The 21,179-nt window shown below is 37.2% G+C and overlaps 1 long non-coding RNA gene across 3 annotated transcripts; it reads right to left on the reverse strand.

Annotated features, from left to right (window-relative positions):
* Positions 1-1,624: 1,624 nt before the first annotated feature.
* LOC112144592 lies at positions 1,625-20,744 on the reverse strand. Of its 3 annotated transcripts, none has more exons than XR_002918921.2 (3): positions 20,391-20,744; positions 8,875-9,072; positions 1,625-2,121 (listed from the first exon to the last, which is right to left on the reverse strand). It is a non-coding gene; the product is annotated as an uncharacterized LOC112144592 (long non-coding RNA). The 3 variants fall into 3 exon arrangements; XR_002918920.2 differs by having other exon boundaries at positions 8,875-9,075; XR_002918919.2 differs by lacking the exons at positions 1,625-2,121; positions 8,875-9,072 and adding an exon at positions 19,908-20,303.
* Between the last annotated feature and the right edge of the window lie 435 nt (positions 20,745-21,179).

Genomic DNA, 21,179 nt, shown 5'->3' on the forward strand with positions numbered 1-21,179 from the left:
TGTACTTCTGGGCCACTGTACTTATCTCGTTTTTACTCTGTATGTCACTAATTCGCAAAATACAATTTAATCTAGAATTTCATTTAATTTAGCAACACCTTGAATGGAAAAAAACCAAAACACAAAAGAATACACTGTTTTATATATTTGGAAATAAATTCAGGCACAAAGGTCTTAATGCTGATTGTCATGAAGAGTAATTTTTTTTTTTTTTGTTCTTGGCCCTGGCTTGGGGTATGTCCAGATGTTTTCTGCATTTGTAAGAAAAAGACGGAAAAATGTTAAATAAAAAAAGGAGTTTAAATGAAAAGTGAAAACAGAGTAAAACCAAGGAAACCAAGCCTTAGATATACGTTTTCATAACAAAAAATAAATAAAAAGATATCAATCAACAGGACCACAAACAAAACAGTCTTCATTCTTTCTCTTGCTTGCAAAGATGATCTCACAGGTAGTGGAAATTCTTGCTCAGGTTATGTTTCCATCCGTCACTGTCAGTCCTGTCACCTTGTCTTTCTGCTGGTTTCTTCGTTTCCTGCGTGCTTGTTGATGCCGTGGGTTTGATGCAGGTATGCATCATCCTGCCCAGCTGTCACTTTTCTTGTTTGTCCAGACGGCTTCTCTTTGCATCAAACTTGTCACCAATCAATGGAGCAATTACAGCGGCCTGACCTGGAGGACTGGAGCGGGATTGAGAGGAGGAAGAGGAGGAGGAAGGATCTCTGGATGGATAGTTCTTCATCCTGCATTACCATAAAAGCAGGATGCTAAAAACGTACTCATAAAATCTGGGGCAAAACATTACGTTCTATATGAGTACATGGATGAAAAAAGGTAATTGTTAAATACATGTACTGTACATGTTGAAGGATGAATTTAGCTCATTAGAATAACTTTTTAAAAAGTACATCTTTATTGTGTGAATGCTTAGTATGGATTCATGGTATAGTGATTCTCCTGCTCTTTTTTTTTTACCTTTTTGGCACTTAAAAACTCAATCACACTTTCAGTAATTTCAGCAATCTTGGTATCAAAACGTTCAGCTCGTTTGTTACATTACTGCTTGGATTTTTTATATTGATCAAATTTACAGTTTCCATTGTAAATGAATGACAAAGATTTCAAATTTCAGAATTTTAAGTAGATTAGCAACAATCCTTTAAATATATTCATTGGTGATGTTTAAATTTTTTATAGTAATTTAAAAAAAATGAGTTTATCTAGTATTTTAGCATGCTAGGGTTTTTGGATAATTGTTATCTACGTAGGTTTAATTTAGAGTTTAGCTTCTATTTTAGCAACATGCTTTTTTGACTAATTTAGTTCACTGATGAAGTTTAGGCTATTTTGGAGTTTACCTAGTATTTAAGCAGTGTGCTAGCTTTTTTTGGCTAATTTGGTTTCTGCTGAGGTTTTTTAGGCTAATTTGGAGTTTAGCTCCAAACAAGCAACACACTAAACATTTTTGCAAAACTGTTATGTATTAGGCATTTTTAAGCAATTTTAATGCAAATTTTTCAGAAATTTAGGTCAACTTCAGCACTCTTTAATAGTTCTTTATTGTAGTTTCCAGCCTTCTAGCAAATGTAATATTTTCCAAATAGTTTTTTTTATTTTTAGTAAATCCCTTCAGCAATTAAAGTAACAACAACAAAAACATTCTGCATCTTCAGTTAATACTTTCAGCAGAAAGCATTCACACGAGCATTACCGCAGGTAATGAAACTTTTAATTTTATTGGTTAAACAAATACAAGACAAAATGTACATTTTGACAATTATTATTATTATTTTTTTGCAAGTTTTAAATAAAGCAATACTTAAAGCACATGTGTCAAACTCCAGGCTTCAAAGGCAAGCGTCCTACATAGAATAGATGGAATACAACTTCACTGAATGAGAAATGACCTTGAGGGTCTATTAAAAACAGTTGCTATATAATAAATAACACCAAGCATAGACTTTAAAAACAATTAACCATAGCAAAAATTCTTGTTCAGTGTGTATTCGGCGTTGCAGAGTCTAATAGCAGATGAGAAGTAAGGTCTGCGAAAGCGCTCCTTCCTGTAGCTCGGTGGTAAAGTCTCTGACTTGAGGAGTTCCTCGGTGGACTCATGGTCTCCTGCAGAGGACAATGAAGATTAAGTCTCCATGATATGAGAAAAATTGTGATATCTGATACACCTGTTTGAAACTGCAATGACAGTAAGACTTGCGATAAATGGACAAATAATTTATACTCTTTCATGGAAAAAGAATTGTTTGGCGCAGTCTTTTTTGCCCCCAGGAATTACTTTGTTGAATTTGGACAGAAGTGTTTTCTGAGGCTATTGCTTATGTGACATTGTTGTGTGTGCAATGGAGCACAGGAGTACTCATTTTAAACTATGTTGATCTGACACAATGTGATTGTGGCAGCCTATTATGCAGCCAGTTAAAAAAAATACATTGTAGCTTTTTATTTGCAAAACACACCTGATCCAGGTAATCACTGCCAACAAGTAGGGCCGAGGTTCTAAGAACCCAGCAGGATGCTGAGCCCTCAATTCTTGGAGTCAGACACTTGTGATTTAAAATAAACCTTATTCTCTGCATAATTCACATTTTAGTCTTTTATATACTTGTGAAGGTTTTTGACTTGCTGTATGCTGCAGAACATTAAGATAAACAACACAAAAACACAGTTTATTCAAACTTATATATATATATATATATATATATATATATATATATATATATATATATATATATATATAAAATAATAGCAATAATAAAAATGCCTCTTTTCTTTTCTTTAGCGGCAAACCTTACAAACAAATAAGTTGTTTTTTATTCCACTTTGCTTCCCTTTTCTCCTATGAGTTAGTGGATTAACTCAGAAAAATTAAAACAATAAATTAAAAAAAGGAAACAAAAAGATGTAAAAGGTTTGGGAAGACAAACTAATGAACTTGAGAGCATTTCAGTGCGTAAAGACGACGAGCTTCATTTGAGCTGATCTGGGTTAACTCAATTCACAGTGCTGATGTCCCCTTTTCCTCTGACCCACATCTGTGATCTCACATCAAGCGAGAAGTCGCATGAGACAGAGAAAGCGTACAGATGCAGGAGATGTGAAGGGATCGCTTTGATGGAGAATTTACTCCTCACAAAAACAACAGATGACAAGAAACGTTTAAGGCTGAATGTTCAGCTATGGTTGTTCTTCTTGGCCAATTTATGAAAAGATTTTTTTTTTCTTTTTTTTTTTTTTAATACCACCTAAGACAAATCAACTTTTTTAAACTAAAAGCACAACAAAAAGCTGACAAATGCAGCAGCTATTTTATATCTATTTGGACTAGCTCTTCACATTTGTCTGCTATTTCTTAAAAGTCAATTCCTTAAATTCTCTCCTTTGTGAATGTTTCAAGTCTTCATAGACAAACATAAAGTTCTGACTCTGGATCTTTAACAAACCACCATCTGGCTTTTAGTTTTCTGAAGGAAACTATGTGAGTGGAATGTGAAGATAGAAAGGGTAGGGTGGGAGGACAGAGACAACCTTCTGAGGGCTCAGCACTGAGAGAAAGGATTTGTATTTACTGTGATAGAACCTTTAAATACTGCATGATAGAAACGTCTCCAAACACCTGTTAAGGAAGGAGGGAGCTTGTGTTAAGCCATTTAAAGAAGGTGTGAGGAAAAATCAACATAGAAGAACAAATATTAACCTCCCAAAAAAATCAATCAGGATTTTTCACAGCGAGAAGAGTGAAATCCACAGTTATGGAACCATAAAAAATGCAATAAGAGACCTGAGTGACAAGGATGTAAGGCCTGGCCAGATGAAGGGAAGACAATGCCCCCATGTGCCGTAACTGCCCCCAAATGTGATGAACTATAGAAATCCATCATTGACTAAGGAAAAAAATAAATAAATAAAATAAAAGATACTAAACACCTAAGGATGGACAGACAGATTAATAAATGTGGCATAAAAAGAAAAAAAAAAAATACATAGAAATGCAGCCTAAACAGGGTACAAATCAGTATCCTGCTTGTACCTGTCCCAAGCCTGGTAAATACAAGCAGTAATGTCAGGAAGAACATTCAACATAAATCTTATGAGATGTAGATACACAGATAGATGGACTGATAAGAATATAGCATTTTATGCGACAAACTGTCTATCAGATCGATGTGTATTCTACCGGCTGATTGAGTCACTGAAAAAGTCATGTGCTCAAAGCTGAGTCCCTGATTGGCTGACACAACCCGGCAACCTCACCAAAGTTAAAATATCAGGGGTTTTTCTGGCTGCGATGCCCAAATCGTGCACTCAAATTGCTCTGCTGCCAGACCGTTGCACCCATTGCTCAAATCACGCTGCAGGATCTCAGATCACATCTGAACCATTGACTTAATAGTAAAACTGGATGTTTCTGATGCGTGAATCGTGTGTGGACGTAGTTTAACATACAGACTTGTTCCCCCCGATACACCCCATGGAGGAGCTGGCTAAATCTGGGCCTAATATGAGGAGGACAGGATGAATGTGGAGAGGGAAGAAAAGACAACAGAGTAAAAAATAAAATAAAGCAATGCATTAACCTCCTAATCCAACTTTACATTTGGATTAAAGTTCTTCAGGAGGTTCCAGAGCCAGATTATTAATTTTCTTTCTTTGTTTTTTTTTTTTTTTTTTTTTTTTTTTTTAACATTGAATTAGTGATTTGACTTATTCCTGCTTCATGTTTCAATAAGTAGCTGAAAAACAAGAAGTAAACTATCTAAAGTCTTTGTAAATCGTGCGAGGGATTTTCCTGGAGATATTTCTTTTCATAAACGTGTGTCTGTGTTCAGAGCCACTGATCTAGATAAATAGATTTTAAGACATTGCCCTCAAGACACCAATTTAATATCTTTACATTTGTTTTTGTTTTCTTTTAATGCCAGGAGATGGTTCTCAGTTCATTATTGTTTTTTCTTTTAGTATGTTTTTATTTTTTCTTCATCAGCCCTGAGCCAAAATAATAATAGAAAAAAAAACGTAATATTTGTTTTTTATTAGGCTGTTTCCTAAAAATAACACAAACAGAAATTGCTCCAGAGAGCATGAGTTAAAACGACTTTTTTACTATCAGTGATTCCCCTAAAGCCAATTAAAACAGAAATAAACAAACAAATAAATAAATAAACAGAACTGTGTTCTTTTTAGCTTTTTTTCTGTTGTGCTAAATTTGTTTTTTTTTTAAAGCAGGATATTGGATTGTGTACATTGGTTATTTATTTCTTTTAATACTGGATATGTAAGCTGTAGTTTTTTTTTACATTGCCCCGGCTGACCTCGTTTGTATTTCCAGATGATTAGCAAAAAACCTGAACTTAACTAGTTTTTTTTTTTTTTTTTTTTACTTTTTGCAAACTAAATTTTATGGTCCAGACTCATTGGCACAGCCATGACACATTATAACCATGTCTAATGTATAAATAATATATAAGTAACTTTTTTCTTTTTTTTAAATAGAACAACTAAACAAATGTAGTCTATTTTTATTACAATTGAAAGTGATTTTTTTTACTGCTCATTCATATCTAATTCCTTGTTGAATCCCAACCAAGGGTGCAGGACAGCAGGTATCTTGATTTTAAATGTTGAAATATTTGACAATATTTGACACTTTCTAAAGCTAAAAGCACAGATATCGATGACGTAAACATCAGATTCTAGTGACGGTTCAGCAAAGATTAAAGAAAAAAGTGGAAACTTGGCCAAAGTGATAGAAATTTAGTAAAGACTTCACTCATGTTTGTTGCTGTGAACGTTTTTTTTTTTTTTTTTTAAGGTTCCACTCTTCTTACCTGTTCTTCGCCTTTATTTGCAGCTGCACTATTTTTAGATTTTCTTGCTTTGCATATGTTTTTTTATTATTATTTATTTAATAGACTCTGCTTCACTATTTGACCTTGTTTTTGGACGACTCCGTATTATTATCTCAGCATTTGTGATGATCGTCTCTTGGACTCTGACCGTGGACCAGTTCACGGATTCCCCTTCAGTTTATTCCCTTTTGTTGCCTTTCTCCTGGATGTTACTAGGAGTTTATGATATGATCTGTTTGCTCTTAAGTCATACGCCAGATCTCCCCTCTCCCTCAAGTTTCTCCAGCAACTACTCTGGTATGAGTAGCAGTCCAAAAGAGTGAGGATCCAGCCACACCCAAGTTATATTCCTTCTACTGCTCCAATGTTGTTGCTCCAAGATTTAAAGTTAACATTATACTGCCAACACTTTCTTTTGCCTGAGGATTTCCTGGCAATCAAGTTATTTATGCTGGTACAACTACAATGGCAACAGAACACACAAGACGGAAAAATAGTTCATCTGAAGGAGATGCATAAGATGTCAGAACTTAATGGTAAATAGCCTATACTTGTATAACGCCTTTCTACACTCTTTAGAGCGTTTTACAGTCACAGTCCCATTCAACCATTCACACACGTGTTTACACACTGATGGCAGCTCCACTTCTGAACACTGGCGCCAACCTTCCTCCAGAGGCAGGATGGGTTCAGTGTCTTGCCCACTTGCCCAAGGACACTTTGACACATGGGCGGGCAAGGAAGGCGGAAATCAAATCTCCAATCTTCTGACCAAAGGTCGACCACCCCATCACTGCACAACGGGCGCCTGGTCAGTCAGAAAAAAAAAAGCATATTTTTCACAAACGGGGCTACTTTGGATTTTTGTTTAGTATTCTTGACAAGCTATTGACATTTAAACAGTTTATTCAGTCTTTACTCATCTAGGGCTTTTAGGACAAGTTGGGTCCATGGGGTTTACAATATAAAAAGGGTGGGCAATAACTGTGATAAATAACTAAGGCCATATGATCAAATGATCAAATGAATTCTCCATCCATTCGTCTTCTGAACCGACTGAACCCCTCTCAGAGTCACAGAGTTGCTGGAGCCAACCCAGTTAATGCTGAACAAAGACAGGGTACAACCTGGACAGGTCGCTAGTCTGTTACATGGCCATGTAATCACACACACACATTCACACTTAGGGACAACTTAGAATCTCTAATTAATCTAAAAAACATGTTTTTGGACTGTAGATGGAAGCCTGAGTGCCCGCACACATGCACAGGGCGGACATGTAAATTCCAAACACAAAGGTACCAGATGGGATTTGAACCAGGGTCGCCTTACTGTGACACTAAAGAACTAACCACAACATCCCCACAATCAAATGTGTACCTGTATAGGCGGTTGATCCATACGGGGGCTGTGGGTTTTTGGTTGAATGGGTCCATGGAAGGTTGTAGACAGGGGCAGCTACATTCATTTCATTATGATTAAAAAAAAAAAAAAAATGAAAAAAATAAAAGTGTTTGTAGGACATAGTTTCTGGAGAGCTTAGTAGTTAATCAGAAATTTGCTTCTGAGCTGTGGGCAGTGCCATTGGCAGGCAATAAGCCAGCACTAATATCCCATCAGCCCTTTGTTTACGCGCTCTCCCGGGTAACTTACAGCCACACATACCTAAGATTACTGGCAAACAACAATGGTTAACAATATTGGAGCTATCCAGCCCCACAGTTTTGATACAGATACTAGCTCATACAAGGAGAACCAAGATGTCTGTCTGCAAGTGGATACATTGGAATGACTGGAGCAAAGGGCTTGTGGCATGGAGATTGTAGTCTGTACCAAACAACTACAAGCGTTTTTCAACTGCATTTTTTGTCTGCTCATGATGCACCACTATTTGAATAGAGAAATGCTCAAAAATGCAGTTTTAAGCTTAATGTTCTTTATATTCATTGTTTGTTCATTGAGAGGGAGGTCCCAATTATTATTAGTGTCCAAAAACTAATGTATGTGCTCAGCCTATTTTTCTATTGTCTATTTCTATCAGTTAGGGAGTGGGTGGTAAGAAGGGGTGGTGGTATTGTCTGCTGGTTTGGAGCAGGGGTTCCTAATTTTTAATTTTAATTTTATTGTTTGTTGTTAATGTTTTTATATTACTTACACTGTTCTGTTTTTCTTGTAAAGCACTTTGTGTTATTTCCTTATATGAAAAGTGCTATATAAATAAAGATTGATTTGATTTGATTTGATATATATGTCCCCTATCATTAAAAAAAAAATGCAAAAAGAGCACATTAAAAATGGCAAAAACATGCTTTTCATGGGAGTAGGTGTATAAATGAAGAAACTGCCAACTAGTTTGAATCTTGTTGACAACCTCTTTTCTTCTTCTTTTTTATTATGATGGCCATTTCTCCGAATCTGGGTGACATCTACGATGTAAAGATTAAATTGTGCTTTCAACATTTGCTTCTTTGTATTTTTCTCATTATGTTTCTATTTCTAGCTGCTGAATTGACTTTTTTCTCATAGTTAGGATTCCAAAGTTTTTTTCTGAGGTCTGCATTTCACCTAACAATAAACAAGCATAATATGATTTTAAGTATCATTTAAGTGACAGCTCTGTCCCTGACTCATTACAAAAAAAAAAAAACTGGAGCCTTGAAAACCGCTTCAGCTCTGCACCATTACCGACTGAAGGCAAGAAAATATGTGCACCTGTCCCACGTTAACTGCACGAAACTACTCCACAAATAGCTACGAGCAACAGGCAGGGATTCCAATTATTGTGTTTTTGTGGAAGTGGCCCTCAGAAATGATGAGTTAGCACCAAGCGTGCCCAGCTGGGTCCGTCAGTTGGAGCCAAGCAAGCTCTGAAAACCAATCCAATCAGCAAGAACTCATCCATCACACTCACACTATCAGTCTAGTCATTAGAGCTTTTACTGATCCATGTTACAGTCTCTGTTAGCCTAAATGAGACGTCTCAGTGCTGCTGTGCGGTGCTCCTCCTCACCGCGTCTATGATCCATGCCTTCGTGTGCGTCTGGAATCGTTTGGCTGTAGACAAGAGGATGAATCTGCTGTCAGCTTCACTCCCAACAGAGAAAGCAAAGTTGATGGTTTTTTCCTCCAATTTATAGCTCATCCTCCTCATCCTCTGTTGCTTCCCTGTTTTCATGGAGCCATCGTTTACACTGGTCCTCCAGCATTCCTGCTATGTAGAGAAAACTCAGTCATTATCGGTTTAAGCAGAGCTTAGGGCAGACTTATTTTCACCCTCAGCTTGTTTGATGATGCACACTTTTTTAGTTCTTCTCTTTCTAGCTTGCTGCTTTGCACCCAAACTGATGGAATCAAAAACTTTTAGAAAGTTTGTCCTCGCACTGTTTGACTTCTCCACAATCTATGAATCCATCATTGGGCCACTGAGGTAGCTTGGTGACATATTTTTAGACCATGTTCAAATGTGTAAAAATAAATTGATTTTTTTTTTTTTTTAAGATATGTTAAAAAAATAATTATTTTGATAATTTTGGGGTCATGACATCCTTACAAAAATGAAAGGGACATGGCTATAGACAATAAGATGGTGCTTGAAATTAGAGGTAGTGGAAACTATACATAACTTAAGGGGGATGCAAAAGTATATGTACAAATATATGGTTTTCCAAGCTATATCAAATTTACTTGTTTGTGGTTTGACTGTTATGCTGTTTTTTATTAGTACATTTTTGCATGTTTTTTTGTTGTTTTTTTTTTAACGGCGCACATTGTTCTGGGTCCTAACTGTTAGTTGGCCATGTCAATCAAACTTCTCTGTGGCATGTTTCCTCAACAGAATGCACGCAGCTTTCCTCCAATTTTGAACGGACATCTTGTTTTCATTCTGTAAGACTGAACTCCTTTATATATATATATATATATATATATATATATATATATATATATATATATATATATATATATAAGGGCCTGAAGTGTGAGAGTTTAAATGAGAGAGAAATATGTGAAAATGTTACGTCTGACTGAGAAAAGTACATAAAGCGCATAACATCGAAATTTACAGCCTTAAAACATTTGGAATACCACTTCTGGGATTTCACTTATTGTAGTTTACTTTTAAAAAGTAACCCCGTGATAAACAAAGAAATACTGTAATTACTAAACCAAAATTTTGGTGAACTTACAAGATACAAAAGTTTGTGCCAAAATTATCACATAAGAAAAAAGTGCAACCATTTCAATCAGCAAATTAGCACTTTTGTACAAGCAAAGCATTTGTGGACAGATTTGGCACAACGTGTACATTTTGGGATTTAAACTATTGGTCGTATATTATTCCAACGATTGCTTCATGTAGCTTCATTATCATGTTCTAAGCATGTAAAAGCAGGACTAGAAAGTGAGCATTATTTCTAGAAACCTAAATTTAAGCAGATTTAGAGAAAGTGACTGATTGATCTGTGGGCTGTGACGACTCTCTTGGCCCAAGACACCCTCATAACTTCCTGGGTCGTGGTGAGATTAGTTTCCATGGGTTTTGAATGATGCTTTGGAGACTCGGGTCCCCTCAGAGAGTGGTCTTGCAAAATTACTCACTGGTTAGGATGATTCAAACTCTTGAAACAATGACTCAGCTCTCACTCAGAACTGAAGCGCATTTTCTCCATTCAGCTATAGTCATCCACTCCTGCTTTCATCCGTCCTTCAGATGAAAAACTTTTGATTTGGAGCTGCTTTCGTCAACAACCCACACCCACATTAACCTTCATGCATGCCCATCCCAAGCAGATTCCCACAGGCCTCTGCCATCTACACTTTATACTTCACTTTCTTTCTCTTTGTCATCTTGAAGTCATAATAACATTGAGCAGTTTACGGCTTCCTGAAAAACACAGTGACAGAAAATTCACCTGCTCTTGTTCCATCCACTTTCTCTTTCTATTGCTCTTTCCTGGGTGCAATTTCAATCCACATAAAATCCAAATGGACTTTTTGTTCTCTTTCCAAATCACCCGAATCATAAATGTCTACTTCTTTTTTCCCTCTGTGATTCAGCTGCAGCTCATCCCAATGCAGAGACTCACTTTCCACTCACGTTCACTTTAAAGTCTGGAACTTCAGATGTGTGTTTCTTTGAAGAAAGTTTGTGTCATGTAAGGACCTAAGATGAAGATAGATGTGCGAACTAGGACAAGACTGCCTGTTTCAAGACCCGTGGCACTCTCTTAAATGTCTTCAAAAGGTTTCCTCCAATTTCTTAAAGGAATCTCTCATCATATTTCAATGGAATCATATCACAGCATCTTAAAAGTGGTTCACATTTGACTTTGCACAGTTTGAGCCGTTTTTATTGGCAAAGTCACATTGCAAATGACTTGTGGTTTGGTCATGACTGTTAATCTTTAAAAAATCAACTGCACTTACGTGCTTTTATTGTGGTGACTTCATGTTAATGTCTTCAAGGTTTTCTGCCTTTGAGGGGGTTAGAATTGAATTGAATTGAATTAAAAAAGACCCTTCCTCTGTCAAAAGACATGTTTCCCTTTAGGGAATCACTCTGGCTGTTCAATTCACTTAAGTTTAATTACAAAAATGCTAATTCAAGACTGAGGGATTTTTTTTATTATTATTTATTATTATTATTGTTAATCTATTTCTAACATGCAAATGATAAAAAATGTTATCTCTAGGGTTCTTACAAAAGGATACAAGAATAACATTAAAACAAGGCAAAAATGTATGTCATTTTCCTTTATAATGAGACCAACTATTCAATTTGGGGAAGCTGGAGTTTAAGTTACTGTTAGGTAAAGGTGGGATAAACTCTTGACAATTGGTCAGTCCAATCACTTCAAAAAAGTCAGATTGTTCTGGATTTCAATAGTGGCCTAAATAAGTTATCAGTAGATAATATCAATTCATTTTAGTGTAATCCTTTGCATTTAAGCATTTGGTCAGAAAGTGCAACAAGTGGGAACAGATCAGTAAGACACTTTAACACTGAGCTTTCAACCCAACACCTGCTCTCTATAATGGATGGATAAAGAAAAATTGGGATTTTGAAAAAAATAAGTGGGACATATTTGTTTTACTACAGAGTCTAATGAGCTAAAGGAAAATGCGATCTTTTGAATGGAAGATCGCAGGTTCGGTTCTTGCCCAGCTGACCCACGTGTTGAAGTGTCTTTGGGTAAGACATTAAAATCCACATTGCTCCTGGTGGTTATAGATTTGTGCCATTGTTAGGTAGTGTTAAGCAGTATCGGTGTGTCAGTGTATGGGCATGGGTGTCAGGAGTCAGAGTTCTGTCTCCCCCTCTGGTCACCAGCAGGAGCTGTCTCCAGAGTACTAAACACACTACATCTCCCAGCAACCTCAGCGCACACTCCCCAGATGCTGCTCAGCTGACTCTCATTTGCTAATCACCCACAGGACACTTAAGCATTGCACAGCACTTGACTCAGTGTGAAGTATTGTTTTGTGCCTGCATTACTGAGCAGTTCTATCTGGACCTGAGCGTCTGTTTCTCTGATTGCTTGCTGTGAACTTGCCTGGACACTGACAGCTAGTGATGTGCAAATGAAGCATTCTTGAAGCACTGAAGCCTTTGTCTAAATTTGTTCACTAAAGAGCAATGCTTCATGAGCTTCATTTGCTCTAGTAGGACATCTAGTGGACACAAAAAATAACAGCAAAATTTGATCTGTGGCATTTTGAAAATAAAAACCCATGTACAAACATGTTAGTAAAATAAAGTAGTTCACAAAACATGTCCATTGCTGTAAACTTTCACTGTGTGTGTTTGCTCATGTATTGATAAAAATAAATGTAAACAAGATTATTTTTTCAAAACCTCAAAGAAAAACTATAAAATTACAAAAATGATAAATTAAAGTGAGGTAAGAGTATAGGTGGATTTAATGTGTGCTGGTACTAAACCAGTAATTGGGGGGGTGTCTCTTCTAAAGTGTGAAACAGGTGCTTCAATTAAATAAAAAAAATGTAAATAAACATTTTTTTCCTTAAACATATATACATGAAAAAGCAGTGTCAGGATGAAGAGTTTGGAAAATGATCCTATTAACATTGAAATCAGATCAGTGTTTGAAGGGACAGAATATTTGTTTCATTAGTCATTTTATTATTATTCCTCTAAATTTACAGACTTTCTCCAAACTATCTGTACCTCAGTCCGAACTATCTCTAAACTCACCAATCGTAACCCTCCATCAAACACCCGCATTATGAACGGAGCCTGCAGGATTCATGACGGTGTCAAAAATGGCGAGGAGCCTCAGCGTACCGAGAAACTCCTCCTCCCTCCTCTGCGGCGGCACCAGCCGTGAAGCTTCAATACAGAACGTCTCATCACTAAATTAAAGTGGGGGTGTACACCCATAAGACGTCTATAATTACTGGTATTCTAAATAAATATAAAGAGGAATCTTTCACAGATATTGCCCATCCATTTTTTTTTTTTTAAGAATGTAACTCCGGCAATGAATTAAGGACTACTGTGCATAATGATCACACTTTTGTAACACTGAGATATGATGAGTGATTATTGTTTATGAAACAATGTTCTTATTACTATTTAAACAACAGTTTACCCTAAATCTCTTTTGTCTCACTGAATGGAGCCTGAAGGATTCATGCCGCTGTCGAGACTCGCGGCTCTACCTGAACCACCTCATGAATTAGTCACGTGGTACAGCCGGGCAGCGAAGCTTCAGACGTCATTGTTCTCAGCTCCTTCCCTAGATGAAGCAAGCCTTGATACGTGCTTCACGGAAGCTCCTCCTACACAACTCGACACACGCCTCGAAGCCTCGATACAGAACGTCACATCACTACTGACAGCTCTTGCCTCTTCTTGGATGACCCCATGCTCGTGACTCACCTCTGCCTGTCTGACACTGATTTAGCTTTGTGGACTTTTAGCTGTGTTTCATTATTGTCTAAACTACTAAACCTGCTGCAGGTGGAAGCAGCTGTCTGCTCGTTTGTGACAGACTGTAAAAAAAAATTTAGGCCTTCTCAGATTGTAGTATAGCAATTAATACGTAAATGCCATTTAGCAGTAATAGAAATTTACAGTTATCACATCTGGCTGGCTGGTGTCTTTTTCTGACTGGACCCAGCCTTGATTGTTTTCTACAGGACTCGCAACTGACAACACTCTTTTTTTTTTGACCAATCACAGAATAGTTGTTCTATTCCCAAAAGAGTTTGACTCTGGTAATCAGCACAAACAAACTTCATGTGTGGGGCTGCAAGTATAATATATATATATATATATATATATATATATATATATATATATATATATATATATATATATATATATATATATATGTGTGTGTTAACAGTTGCCTTACAGCCATCTGCATGACAAGATGTCTGATATTAACAAAGTATGAATCAACTGTCATGTTGTGCAGCCAATCAGAGACTCATTACTGCAAGGGAGTTGGATGATTGCAGGCCCACCTGGCTTTACACTATGTTTAAATTTGTATTTAGGGGACTATTCATTCAAAGAAGAGTCTAAGTTTCTCTTTCTATCTTTGTTTTTTTTCATGACTGTATGCTTACAGGTGAGTAAAAAAAAATCCTATAATGTTGGTTTTGTTGCACCTTTTTGATTTTTTTTTAGTTTGTAATTATTTTAGTTTTATCCTCCCTATTTATGTTTGGTCATTTCAATTTGTGCTTTGGGCCTTTTTAGTTTGTTTGGCCCAGTCTCTTTGAGGTCTACCTCACAGAAGATGAATTTCTATTAAATTTCTTAAAGCCTTTTTTTCAATTTTTTTTTATTTTTAAATGTATTTCTCCTGCATACAAATGACTCAGCGTACAGAAGATCCAGAGTTTGACTGACACAGCTTTGCAGCTTATTAAGCTTTCAGTTTGAGTAGACAGAAAATGTAAACTTATACCACAAACAGAGACTTTTGTTTGTAGCTCTTATCACCTCATGCCTCGGTTAGATGCATAAATAAAAACCACGCATAGACAGAGCTTTAGTAAAATAAGGACGCATTACTCCCACAGGCCCGTTTCCATCCACAAACAGAGATTTAGCTGAAAATCACCTAAATCTGCAGCTTTCATGGATCGGCTCTGTTTATCCAGCCTGCCGCCTGGCTGCGATGCGTCATCCTGCGTGTCATTAGTATGATGCTGCCGTCTCGTCACGGCTCTCCTGTGACCTTTACAACACGCAGATTAACTGGGCATGAAAATAGCAGAGGACAGAAGCGCACGTCCCAAGGTTTCAAAATACCAAGTGAAAGGTAAAAGCAAGAAAATGTACAGCCTGGTGGGATCTCAGTTCTGCAGCAACAAAGAAAAACCAAGCAAGTGCAAAAAAATACAACAAGGATGTTTTAACCCTTTAACACAAAAGCTTTTACTCCAATATTTACATTCTTGTAACTACCGTCTGTCTTCAATTGTTTATCCAGTTATCGTAATTCCAGCAGATTCTGAAGCTTTGTGCTGATATACAACAATTTACGGTAGTGATGAACTTATGCAATCAATGTAAATTAGCTAATTCTGACGCAAACTAAATCCTCTTCACGCAATATTTGTATGCAATGTTTTGCAAAGCTTTCTCCCAAAGTCCAAAATCCTGTTTCATAGATTTATTGGTGTCTATAAATTATCCCTTTAGGTGTGAATGTGAGTTTGTGGCTCAGCAATAGACTCCAGATATTTTCAAGGTGTATCTCACTTTCAACCAACAGTAGGTAGGATAGGCTCCAGCAACGTTTTTTTGCAGGTTCTGAGGATGGACTTTATGGATAGATTTGCCAAACGTTTTCTACAAGTGACACACTTAAGTCTGAATTATTTAAAAGCAATAACGATGAATTACAGTACACAGATTCAACTTTCTTTTTTTTTTTTGTATATTGGGCTTGACTTTTTTTAATTAGAACATACAATCCTACAGATGTCCCAGTATATTCTGTAATATACCCCAAAAGTATCTAGTCCCAATGCCACAGTCCCTCTAATGTAATTTAAGAATCCAAAACAGATTGCAAAATGAAACCTTAACCGGTGAAAATCATGAATGAATAATAGTTTGTGAAATTACAGATAGAATAATGCATTCAACCATATACTATATATTTTTTTATGAATATTTTTCAGCCTTGCAGTTAAAATGTTGATGAAGAAATGAAAAACTGCATCAAAAATACTTTGAACTCCCTTTTCTGATATGAAATGGTTGCTCCTTTCCCTCCAGCAGTAACATCTTCTCCCCTGAGGTCATCAGTGTCACAGATTTCTTGCTGCTTTCTTTTTATTTACAGCAGAAAACCAGAATGGGTTTTCCCTGAATCTGCGCAAATGCATCTGGTCACACGTTTGAGTTAATGTACTGAAGTTTTCCAGCAATTCAGAAAAACAACATCTTCACAGAGGAACAAAACATTTTCTGTGGATCCAAATGTTCAACCACTAGCCTTTAGTGAGGGATGACACGGGTCCTGAACTCGGCAGAACTAAACCTCCTTCCTTTAATCTGCCTATCAAAGTGTTCCTGGAGGATTGGCTTTAAAGCCAGAACATTGACACAGACAGGATCCAGGATCCCCAGATCAAAGAAAAGCAGAAGGGTGCTTAAACCACACGGGCATAGGCCCCTGAAGGTGACACATGAAAACACTGGAACGTGTCCTGTCATTCCTTGTTTAAAAATCACAGCTTTTTTTTCACATTTTCCAAAATAGAGATGATTCCCTCATTGGTCAGTTTACCAGAGAGACCTGGTGTAAAAAGAGAGGACACGTACGGAGCAGATAAACAATCAACAGCTGCTGCAAACAAAATCTGTGTTGACAGGAAAATGTGAGAGCAGGCAGGAAGATTACAGGCCCTGCACCACTTTCCCAATTTTTACAAACATCTGAACAAAGCGGTGATTTGTGGCTATAGGCTCAGGAATGTGAGCACTTGCCCCTTTTGCTTTGTTTGGCCTTGTTAAAATGAAAGTTATAAAGAATCTGTCAGTTGCCTCATTTTCATCTTCAGGGCACATATAAAACTAATACACTTAAAGAATTGATGGGAAAATAAATTTTAAAAACTATTTAAACACCAATCTCTTGTGCTCAGAAGTTGATAAGTGTTAATAAGTTTTTTCTTACAAAGTCTCTGGACTATAGTCTAAGGGTCCACATCATATGACAAAAACACCCACCCATCCATATATCCAGTCATCCATCCATTCCCTTTTGCTTATACTATATTCAGGTGAATGCTGGATTCTGATTGGCTTAGGAATAATGGACACTTAAAAAATAAGTTCTATATTGCGTTGGCCTAAGCACCAGTTGGTAACTGGAACAACAGAAACTTGGAACATGGGTGGACAGACGTTATTCCACAGTTTATCAGAACAGGAAGGAGAAAAGATATCTGTCCTTCAAATTGTTCTATGGTGGACATGCTAGTATTTCTGTCAAATTGTATCATTTACTACATCATCTGATCAAAAACAACCAGAAAGAGGTGCACTTTCCTTCTGAAATTGTGCTTTGTACTAATTAACATAACATTTATAGTCTGCAATACGCTGTATGAAGGCAAGTGACAATAAAGCATCTATCTATCTATCTATCTATCTATCTATCTATCTATCTGTCTGTCTGTCTGTCTGTCTGTCTGTCTGTCTGTCTGTCTGTCTGTCTGTCTGTCTGTCTGTCTGTCTGTCTGTCTGTCTGTCTCTGTCTGTCTGTCTCTGCCTGCCTGCTTGCCTGCCTGCCTGCCTATCTATCGTCATAAGTGGGATAATGCTCTTCAGGGTGTTTATTATCAGGAATTAATGGACTTCGCAATAGCAACGATCCCTTGCATCACATCGGACAATCGTACGTCTTCAACTTTTGGGAAGATGTGTTTTGCTAGAAGATGTACAGGTACCACTTTTGCAACATGTGTTGATCATAACTGAGCAATACTTTCCATTTCCAAGTTCCACCAAGAAAACTGAGCTTCACCCCTTGACTGTAGGTAGAGAACTGGACTGAGAGAACCCTCCTCCTCGCATTTCAAGTAGTCTGTGGGATTTTGGCTCTAAGAATCCAGAACCCTACAGACTACTACTGCTATAGCTCAGGCATTATATTTGTCAGAATAACCAGTCTTGCTCTGAAACCTTTTGCTAACATATTTTTTGACTTTGAAACAATTGAATGGCCTTTACGATCCCCTGACTTAAACCCATCAGAACATCTCTGCGACGTTATGTTTCGGTCCATTAGGCGCCACCAGGTTGCTCCTCAGACTGTACAACAGCTCAGTAATGCCCTCACACATCTGGGAGGAAATGCCACAAGACACCATCCGTCGTCTCATTAGGAGCATGCCGCCACGTTGTCAAGCATGCATACAAGCTCATGGGGGCCACACAAGATACTGAAAAGCATTTTGAGTTGCAGAAATTAAGTTTTGGAAAAAATGGACTAACCTGCCAGATCTTCATTTCACTCTGATTTTATGGTGTCTACATAATTGAGCCTCTGTAGGCTGAAAACTTTCATTTCCATTAAAAGAATTGGCATCTTTTTGTTCCTAAGACACTGCCGTGTCGTTATTTGTATAGATATCCAACTTCATATTGAGATCTGATTTATCTAATGTGTTTTTTTAAAGTCCTCCTTTAATTTTTGTGACGAGTGTATTTACATTCAATGGCTAGACCTCAGACCTATTTAGAACATTGTTTGCATCCACTGGTTGTATTAGGATATTTTATTTACAACCCAAACATTGATGGGGAGTCTGATTGCTTTAACTATAAATAAATATTAAGAGTTTAGTTTCCTGACTCAACTCACTCTTTTCATTACAACAGATTGTGACACAGACTGGATAGCTGAAGAAGCACTACCAATCTGTCAAATAGCATATGGCATATACGTACCCTACGCTTTTTACACTTATATATCACTTATCCAGCCTTCATCAAGGCCCAAAGTGCTTTACAGTCACACTCTCCCATGCACACACACATACACACTTCACATTAAAGGTTGTAGTCAGGCCACCAGACTATGTGTGGTTAAGAGATGGACCGTTCTGCCTCTGCCCCACATCTGCCCCATCAGTAAAGCTCCTGGTCAATAGTGTTTGAAAACAATTCTGCATTTGTAATATTTGCAAGGATTATTCTATGCTCTTGTTTCCTGATAGGTGTTCCTACAGCATGTATTGTAGACACATTAGGTAGGGCACCCTTGTAAAAGATACCCTGGCCTCAAATGGGTTTTAACTGGTTCCAATTAAGTTGAAAAAAATTAAGTTCTTCCCACAACTGTCTGTCGCTTAAGATGAAACACAACTGACAATACATGAATGTGCAATGGTTCTTTTGAATTCTAAAAATATTGTTCATAAAGATTTATTGTTGTTAACTTTCTTAAAAGGCAGTAAGTCTATTTTGAGGGCAATCTTGATTCGTAGAAACTTGTTCCTGAGAAATTGGGGTTCTGGAGAAGGAGTCTCAAAGGTGAAACCGTTAAATCTAAATGTGAAGAGAAGGTCTGGAAATGTTGAGAGCTTTTTAAGTTCATTTACAAATCTTAATGACTCCACCAAGTCTGGTCTTTGCGTATTTCCAAAGGCAGAACTAGCTAAATATTAAGGGATTGAGTGTGTGTGCACAAGTGCGAGTATGGATGTATGTGTGGGTGGGCGGAACTACTTGAACAGAAAAAGATACTGTATGTACTGTATTGTATGCAACCTTGACCTAATTTGCTCCACAAGTAATATGTTCCTGCTCTCACATGTGGTCGTGAGCGTTGGGTCATAACTGGAAGGACAAGATCCCATAAATGAGTTTCTTTCACAGTATGCCTGAACAAAAGAAAGTAGAGCTCAATTATCTGTAAGGGTCCAACTACAGTATATATATATATATATATATATATATATATATATGTAGCAATCGTAAAAAAGTGATAACCAATGTGACTGCACAGTGAATTGCAGGTGTCCAGAATTAACTGGAGGAGGCAGTAGCAGAGTTAAAAGTTTTATTCGGCCAGGCAGAAGGCACAGAACCGACAGCAGTTTAACAGTAAAAACTCAAGACTGTAAAACACACTTAAAATGCAACTGGCCCAAATAAAACAAATCACAACAAATAAAAAGGGGCAGACTGCAAGTAAAACCACACACTTAAGAACAGCTTGAGGGATTACATGTAAAACCGCTGCTTTGTAAAACTGGTGCTGAAAGGCCCAGGTATAAAATGATTTAAAACTAATAAAAGAGTGGCACAATCAAATACAATAAAGATAAAAATGTAGCAGTATAAAATAGTGGCAGATTAAAAGCACAACCAATTCATCAGCAAGTCATGACTTTCCTCCCATAAAAGTTCCAGGCAGTAGGCCTTAATCACGCCACAAATTTCTAAAAACACAATTTACATTAAAACAAAGTTGTTAATTAAAAATATAAAATGCTAAAATTGTGTTAAAAGAATTAAAAGCTGCTCACATTCACTTCCGCGTTCCACGCGCCACCCTGTCTGACGGGTGGGGGCTTGCAACAGCGCAGACACACCTGAGGCAAAATAATCTTTAAAATGCTATGCAGGCTAAACAGGATTTTGGATTGCTGGCAAGTTTATCACACCTCACGTTTTGAACCAGACGTTTCAACGCACGGCCAGAATCTCGAGGGAGCTCCACAAGTGTGCTTGATTGGCCTGACAAGCCGGACGACAGCGGCGTTTAAAGTGAGCACGGCTGCAGATTGGATCACTAAATAGCGTCCCCCATCAGTAACAAACCACACACCTAGTGTGAGGCTATTTTCTGGGTCCTAGTGCCCTTCACGTCACAACTCCAGGTTACATATATATATATATTATAAAGTTATTAACTGACTAATTTGATCTAAAAAATATATATATATGCACTGTAAAAAGGGAATCATCGGATCAATTAACACAAGCTCTGTAATTTGTTACATTTAAAATATTAGTTTTTATCCAAGAAAATTTTTAAGTAGAGTAAACCATCAACTAAAAAATGCAATTTGATGAAAGCTAATCATTTTAAATGTAACAAATTAAAGAACTTTTGTTATTGATCCAATGGTTCACTTCTTACTGTGTTTTTTTTTTTCCCAGTGGAAGGAGTGTGGTCTTCTAACATGCTCATTTCTGATTTGCCATAGTATTGTAAATCCAGGATAACTCAAACTAATCACTGCTCACAGAAGATTTGTCTGGTTCCAACAGGGCAAGGACGTGGCGCCCCCAATTGTGTCACTTTGTGTACA

Source organism: Oryzias melastigma, linkage group LG5 (genome assembly GCF_002922805.2).
Source record: "Oryzias melastigma strain HK-1 linkage group LG5, ASM292280v2, whole genome shotgun sequence".
Taxonomy (NCBI): Eukaryota; Metazoa; Chordata; class Actinopteri; order Beloniformes; family Adrianichthyidae; genus Oryzias; species Oryzias melastigma.